The sequence below is a fragment of the Centruroides vittatus genome, unplaced genomic scaffold, assembly GCF_030686945.1.
Source record: "Centruroides vittatus isolate TY-2023 unplaced genomic scaffold, ASM3068694v2 contig_444, whole genome shotgun sequence".
Lineage (NCBI taxonomy): Eukaryota > Metazoa > Arthropoda > Arachnida > Scorpiones > Buthidae > Centruroides > Centruroides vittatus.
The window spans coordinates 26,424-34,737 of record NW_027122243.1 but is presented as its reverse complement, the minus strand read 5'-3'; positions in this window follow the sequence as shown (position 1 = coordinate 34,737).

Genomic DNA, 8,314 nt, shown 5'->3' with positions numbered 1-8,314 from the left:
TCGAGGATTTTCAAATTCTATTAATTCCTTGTTTTATTTATTAATATTAATTGTTTTTTAATTACACACAACTGAAAATTGTAAAAAATGTATAACAAATTTAGTAAAAGTGTTATATTAAAATCCATCGAGTTATGTAACTTTTCCGGCAAAAGTTAGGAGTGTGTGTAGTGCCAACTAGCACAAATGTTTAAAATAATGTTTTTATATTAATAGATATTATAAAGTAGAAACATCTCAATTTTGAAAGTAGGGATGATTTTCATAAAAATAATGTAAATGCTAATAAACAATAAAATGTTGGTTAACTCTGTCCCAACTCGTGATACGTCACATAGCCCACACTTTATTATAGCTCTCAACATGTATCCCACCACATCAACATTAATACACTATCCTCCGTTCAAAATGTCAGAAAATTTTGACAACATAGTAGAAGTTATTACGCATCAGCTAAAGTAGAGAACACATTCATACACAGACTTACACACATGCACACAAGCATACATACATACATACAGAAAAAACCTCAAATTTTTTACATTTATCGACTTTTCATACTCTCAAGTCCAGATTTGTAAAAATCATTACTTGTTATGTATAACAACAGGGAAAATGATAATTAAATTATTAAAGACAATACGTTTAGATTAAGTGAAGTCCGGATCAACAAAAAAGCGCTATACTTATATACAATTTTGTAACTTAAAAATTATTAATTGCGGAAGCAACGTTTTAAATTTTAATTTCGTGTGTACTTCTTAATATAAACATTTTGCATTATTATAAATTGCTTACTGTTGATACATTTCATTTGAATCAAATAAGTACGGTATTAAATAATTCAACTTATTTATTAATTAATACTTGTCCGAGTGACTGCCAAAATAATCATTTGTGATGCATGTAATTTAATATAATCAGTACAATAGCAGTACAACTGGCAAATTATGATTTCAATAGTAGATTCATAATGCCGAATAGTTTTACTATACTTCTCTTTGATTCATCTATGAAATTTTAATTCATATCATGCACTGCAAGCTAAAAAAATTTTTTTAATGTGAATTATTGTCTTAAGAATTACATTTTAAAATAATTTTGTATCCCAGTTTACGAGGAAAACTTTTTTAATAATAGTAATTACAACTTAAAACAAAAAATTGACATAAGGAAAGATTTCAATGTAGATTTAATTGCCATCCATACTAAGTCATTAAAATTTAAGAACGTTACTTTTTTGTGAGAATAGAATTGTTGATGGATTTAAATAGAATAAACTATTTCAAACACTTATTAACATCAATTACGTATTTCTTGACGAAACACCGTGTATTATGACAAAAAAAAATTCAATTTGAATTTCAAAGTATGTACATATTTTATTTCATACAATTGAATTTTTACAATGTAAATCCCTCAAAAAATTTCTAAAATTTGTAACTTTTAAACAATTTTTCTTTTATTAATTATAAATTATGTGAAATTACAAACTGTCGAAATGTCAAAAACAATTTTCTTTAGATGCCATGGATATTAGCATTTCTCGAAGTGTGAACACGAATGAAACCCAAACATTACATAAAACCTCTTGCAGAATCATCTTTGTATGTTCCTATAAATATGCATGATACAATGCTTTTCAAAAAGGAAAATCGTTGTTCAGTATTAAGATCAGTTGCAGATTTTTTAAATCCAGTACGTATTTACTAATTTACTTATTTATTTGAAATAAATAAGTAAATTTGTAGACAAATGCTAAATTACATAATACGGTAGTGAAAAATGTAGCTCATGTTTAAGGAAATATAAAAATTAAAAGATATAAAAATGGAAATCGAGAATAATTTTAGGAAAACTTACCGAATCTAAGTATGACGATTTTAAACGCAAGTTTCCAACCAAGAAGAAAATAGTAGAATTGTGTGTTATTAAATCTAATAAAAATTTGTTTTCTTTCTTTCAAACATTTAAACACTATACATGTTATAAAAACAATAGCAAGTATCTTCCACCCGTAATTACTCGCAAGAATTTCGGTATGAGCTGCCATACTAATTTCAACGTTAATTGAAAATTCCTAAATGACTGAAAAACTACCTCTGTGATAACAGATAAATGCAAGTCTTTCTTTATATATTTTAGTTGTTTAGTGTATACGTCAAATTATTTGTGACGTATACTAAAGATGTTTTATGAGGTTGTCTTTTCCTTATTGTTAAAGTTATGGTTTTTTTATTTTATTTGTAACTTCGACTTTATCATTTTGTATCGCAATATCAAATACTAGCTGATTGATATTTATATACTTTTCACTTACATTATTGTTATTATGAATATTTTGTTTCCTTTAAAGAAATGAAATATTTAGGTTATACATAAAAATATTATACATAAGAGTATATTTTATATTTAACCCCAAAAGCCCTCATTTTCGTAAACGTGTGGTCTGTTAAGCAAAAGTAAATACCAATTACTTTTCGACATTTCATTATATATAAAGAGCTTCTGCATTTTTGACATCACAGATTGTCAAGGTATCAAGAAATTCAACAAAGAAAATATTGGAAAGGTAAAAATTTGACTAATCGACATAATTTTACTATCTTATATTCTGTAGCAGCTAAAAAAACTAATTATTAGAATACAAATTATTTTTAAGTGCCAAGTGTTAGAAGAAAAATACACCGATAAATGTAATAGAGTATACACGGCAAATATATCTAGTTAGGAAGACAAAAGTGTATTTTTCCATTTGGGACACAAAAACAAAATTGGTTTTCAGGTTTAGTCCTTAATATTTAACGTTCAGTAGTTCAGATTTGCTTTCAATAAGAACAGTAGTAGCAATTCACTACAGAACGTTCTATCTTAATAGTTTTCAACACATGTAGGATATAAGTTATTATTATTACTTTTGCTGCTATGGTCAATATAACAAAGGAAAAATTATAGCGATTGGTGAAAAACGATTCGTTTAAAATTTTCATTTACGAACTAAAAACCGTTGAAACGTCGAGATATAAAAAAAATTCTGTTTTTTCTGTACGTATAATTGTTAATGTGGATGTGTGTGTGTGTGTGTGTGTGTGTGTGTGTGTGATATTGTTCACCTTCTTTGAAGCTGAATACCTCTTGTGCTTTTTGTCGACAAAACTTCTGAAATTATGCAAAATGGTTTAGGTATTAGAAAGATCTATGCTGCTAAATTTTAGTGGTAAAGATCGAGGTATTGGGTAAATGTGCCATATTTGGAAGAAGTTCGCTGTATCTGAGAGAACGACTGTTGTTGGCTCCAGTTTTTACTCTTTCGAAACATTTCACTTCGTGGTAGATGATTTAACTGATTTATGCCAGTGGTTCCGAAAGTTGCGTTATTGTCCTGGGACAGTATGTAATGCTACGAATCAAAAAAAAAGCAACGGGTGGAAGGAGGGGCTGGGGCAAGATCCTGACCGAACGGTAACCATAGACGAGATTTCGGGTCACGAATAATTTTATTTTTCTCTGTTAAAACCGATGAAAAAACATCGTATTTAAAAAACGTGAAGATAATCCAAAAAACTCCGTATGTCTTGCTAGTTTGAACCCACAACCAGCTAACGGGGTTTAGCAGTTTTAACCAATAGGCCTCTATGACGTTACATATTGTGATATTTGAATTTAATTTTTTATAAACAAAATATTGGCGATTTCAAATAATAAAATACTTATTTCTCGTGTTTTCACGGAGAGTGTTTGCGTATCTATAATTAAAATTGCATTTAAGAATGTATGAGAAGGACAAAATCATTAAGATTGTTTATAAACATTTGTAATATTTTATTACTTCCAATTACTTAAAGGAAAACTAATATAATTATTTCCGGAACTAATATTTGTTACAAAACAAGCACTAATTTTTTAAAGTTATAATTAAGAAGGATATTTATGCGAAATATACAATTGGTTGTAAACTTGACTATATTACGTTAATTATTATCTTTACTAGATTTTAATTATTATTTTTAAACAGATTCTGAACGTGGATAAAACCTCTTTTCATATAGAATAGTTCTATTTCTTCACCCTTAACAGTTACGCTTGGGTCCCTGGTACTCCGCTGACATTTAATTTTTTCAATGTTTCTCTCATAATATCAATACGTGCTTTGGGCTTCATGCGAATTCAGTTAGTACACTGACATTAAAATTCTAACATGAGCAGCCTCGGTGACCTTCAGACATTGTAGTAATGAACAGTAAAAAGCATTGGTGCACTGCCCGGGTTTCTGGGACCCCAGTGTGTTCTACACGTTACAAAATTTTATGTATGTTTCACTGATAATAGCATATCTTCTTGTAATTTTTGCATAAAACTTCAAAACTTCAATACAATAACTTTCTTCGATGATTGGATTATATATGAAAAATCGTTTAATCAAAATTGTTATAAATCCCTTGACTGAACTGAATATTGTTAAATCAAAATATATTCAAAATTCTTCCACTCAAAATTGAGATAAATTGAAACAAATATTTTTATTGCAAAGGAAAACAAATCGATGACTGCTAAAGAAATCGGCACAGTCGAAGATAGGAACTGAGTAATGTGCTGTATAGGTCTAATGTGAGTAGAAACTTGATATCCGTTAACGCGATGACGAATAACAACTTCGAAGTTATTTCTACAAAGAAAACCGCTATTAAATCAAAGGACAATATAAAAGTGCTTCAAGGAACAATATCTTACCAGATTGGATCAAAAAAGGTCCAATCTGGTAATATTTTCTTTTACTTGTACTTTCTTTTACATTTGTCAGCGGTTTTGTTTTACTCTGTCAGAGTAAAACAACACTGTGCAAATATGGGCTACTTATTTGTATAAAGAATCGTGTATTCTCAGTCGTATATCCAGCAGTTTCATTTATATATTAAAAATAATTCTCAACAAAATGAAAGAAGTTACATGCTTATGTCACCGAATAAATAAAACATTGGAAAATTGGTAGTTAGGTTATTAAGACCAACAACAAACTACCCCGTAACTATACGATAACACAAAACAAACCCAAAGAAAAATTAAAACATTCGAGCGGAAAACAACGATATATTGTGTGATAATCTGTTTGAAAATAAAAAAAATTGCAAAACACATATCGAGTAACTAGATCCAGAAGCTTAACAACGCTTAGTAGCCTTTGTTTAAAGCTAAAAACTTTTAACGTTCGTAACTTTGCGAAAAAAATTAATCGATCTTAATTAATAAAACAACTACAAAAATTCTCAGGAGAGGACCACCAAAAAGTCAAGAAAAAAAACGAGGAGCTCACATGAGTGTGACTATTCCACCCAAGACCAACTGGCAACCGCCATACTTTATAGTTAATAATTGTTTATTACTGTTAATTCTGTAGTAACAGTAATAACTATCTGTAATAACCCAAAAATTCCGTTACTGGAAACAGAAATTTTATTGAAAATTTGTAATGTTAGTGAAGTCGTTTTTAGTCAAATATTATAAATTAAGATAAGACAAGGTGCATAAATAAGATGTCGATGTATAATAATTTAATATAATTAAAACACTTGTTGCATTAAATAGATTGCATACATTTCAATGCAACAATAATTATTTGCATTTTTCCTGCAGAATTTTGGTATATATGCAATATTTCATAATCGAATTTAATTTTCAAACTACGAATATACATGAAATTAGAAAAGTCTTATCAAGGAATGAAATGTATAAACTAAATAATTTTTTTTACTCAAATTACCGATGTATTTAACAACGATGTTAGTATTCATGACTCAGAGAATGATAGCCAACAATTACTTATTATATGTATAAATATATTTATTTATTTTTTTTATTCAATTTCTGTGTAATAACTAAATTAACATATGATGAACAATAACTTATTACGGGACTCTTTCATGTTTAAATAACCCCCTGAAACAAGTATTTTTTCCTTAGTACAATAAAAAATTGATTGATTGAAAAAAAAATTAAACAAGTCTAAAAGTTTGTTTTTGAAGAAAGTAATGGCGTATGGATATTCTTACTTTCCTGTTAAATTTGATATGTATCGTAATTAAGTACAGTTGTGGTCTCACTTGAGTAAATGTACGCACTTTCTTTGTTTTAATATAAAAATCTAGTCTTTGTGTTTGCAAATAATTGACGTTAGCAGTGACTTGTAAGGAAACTTGTTATTTTCGGTAGAATAGACTAGAAAAATGTACAATAATTAAAATCTGTATAATTTATGCCTCCATATTTCTTAATGTATAGAAAAATTTATTTAAATTTTTATATTTACTATTTATCTAACAATTTAAGTTTACATAGTAAAGTTCAAAAATCACAACGTCTGATGCACACTATTGGCGACCGACCCGGTGCGCTAATAACATGAGATCAAGTTCTTTGAGTCCGGTCGAGAAACACCGTTGCTCAGGTCCGTCGGGAAGACACCTTGCGAATATTACGGCACTCGAAGGGTCCACTCGGGTCCAAAACGATCGGAGAATCTTCTTCTCGCAAACCGTCCGAATAGCGTGACCTCGGCGAACTGCTCACCACCTGCGTTTCTCTCTCCCTTTTCCTTAATTCCGAGCGTCAACTCCCCTCTTCCCGCTTCGACCTTTGTCCTCCACACTCGTCGGTTACGGGTCGAATGACCACCCGGTGTTTACCCGTCCACATTCCATCAGTCTCTCCCTCCACCGTCTTTTTGTAACGATCATCGTTACAAGACCTACAGGGAAGGGCGGGAATCATGTTTACTCGATTCCACCTCGACATACATATCTAACGAAATTATTACAAACAATTGCTATTTGCTTTGGAATAACTAAATTAAATTAAATATCTACTAACGTGAGGCAGATAATTGTAAGGGCTTATTACACCACTCATGTTTAACATGTTTAAAATATTTACGTTTTTAAATGTTAAAATCTATTATCTGCCTCACGTTTGTAGATATTTAATTTAATTTAGTTATTCCAAAGCAAATAGCAATTGTTTGTAATAATTTCGTTAGAAATGTAAACTTAAATTGTTAGATAAATAGTAAATATTAGAAATAAAAATTAATTTTTATATATATTAAGAAATATAGAGGCATAAATTATACAGATTTTAATTATTCTATATTATTCTAGTCTATTCTACCGAAAATAACAAGTTTCCTTACAAGTCACTGCCAATGTCAATTGTTTCCAAAAACACAAGGACTAGATTTTTATCTTAAAACAAAGAAAGTGTGTAAATTTACTCAAGTGAGACCACAACTGTAATTAATAACGATACATATCAAATTTAACAGGAAAGCAAGAATATCCATACGCCATTACTTTCTTCGAAAACAAATTTTAACACTTTTCTAATTTAATGTATATTCATAATTTTAAAATGAAATTCCGTTATTAAATATAATAGCATATACTGTATACCGAAATGCTGCATGAACAATCCAAATAATTATTGTTGCATTGAAAAGTATGCAATCTATTCAATTGCAACAAGTGTTTTAATAATATCAAACTATTATACATCAACATCTTATTTATGTCCTTGTATTCTAATTTATAATATTTGTGTATTCATTTTGAATATCTGATTCAGAACGACTTCACTAACATTACAAATTAAGCAATTTGTCATTTGTCGATTAATTGCTATACCTTCTTACTGTTACTCATAACACCGCCGAAAGACAAAAGGCTGTCTCGAAAAAATAAATAACAAATGCACAAGTTAGCCGTTTTTATGTAAAGTGTTTGAAAACTAAGTTCGTTTAATAATATTTTCAATTTTATAGTCTTTTTTTTGTTAAGACAGAGTACATTCCTGTGTATTCTAAATTAAAAATTACGACACGTAACATCAAATCACGCAATTATAACAGAAAAATAAAGTTCATCTTCATCACTTTTGCTAAAATTAGAAATGTTTAAAAAGAGAAAGTTGATTCTAAAATAATGAATAAAAACTTAAAATTTCGTGACTATGTTTTTGTGTATGTATGTATCTTTTAAAGTCTTTATTTCGTTTTTTTATTTAAGGATGAGGTAACATTATAAAATTGTAAATATTAATCACTAGAAAAAATTTTTTACACGACGACCCATTATCTCATTATATTTCTAACCTTCTGCCGAAATTATATAGCATCGAAGCCTACGTATATAAAGAGATAATACTTTATACTTGATCATGTGATAGATAAGGAAAAGGTCGAATTTCCATGTAATATAAACAGACAACACTATACAATGAGGAAAAAGTATGTCTACGGGTATACGTCATTTCATGCATATATTTA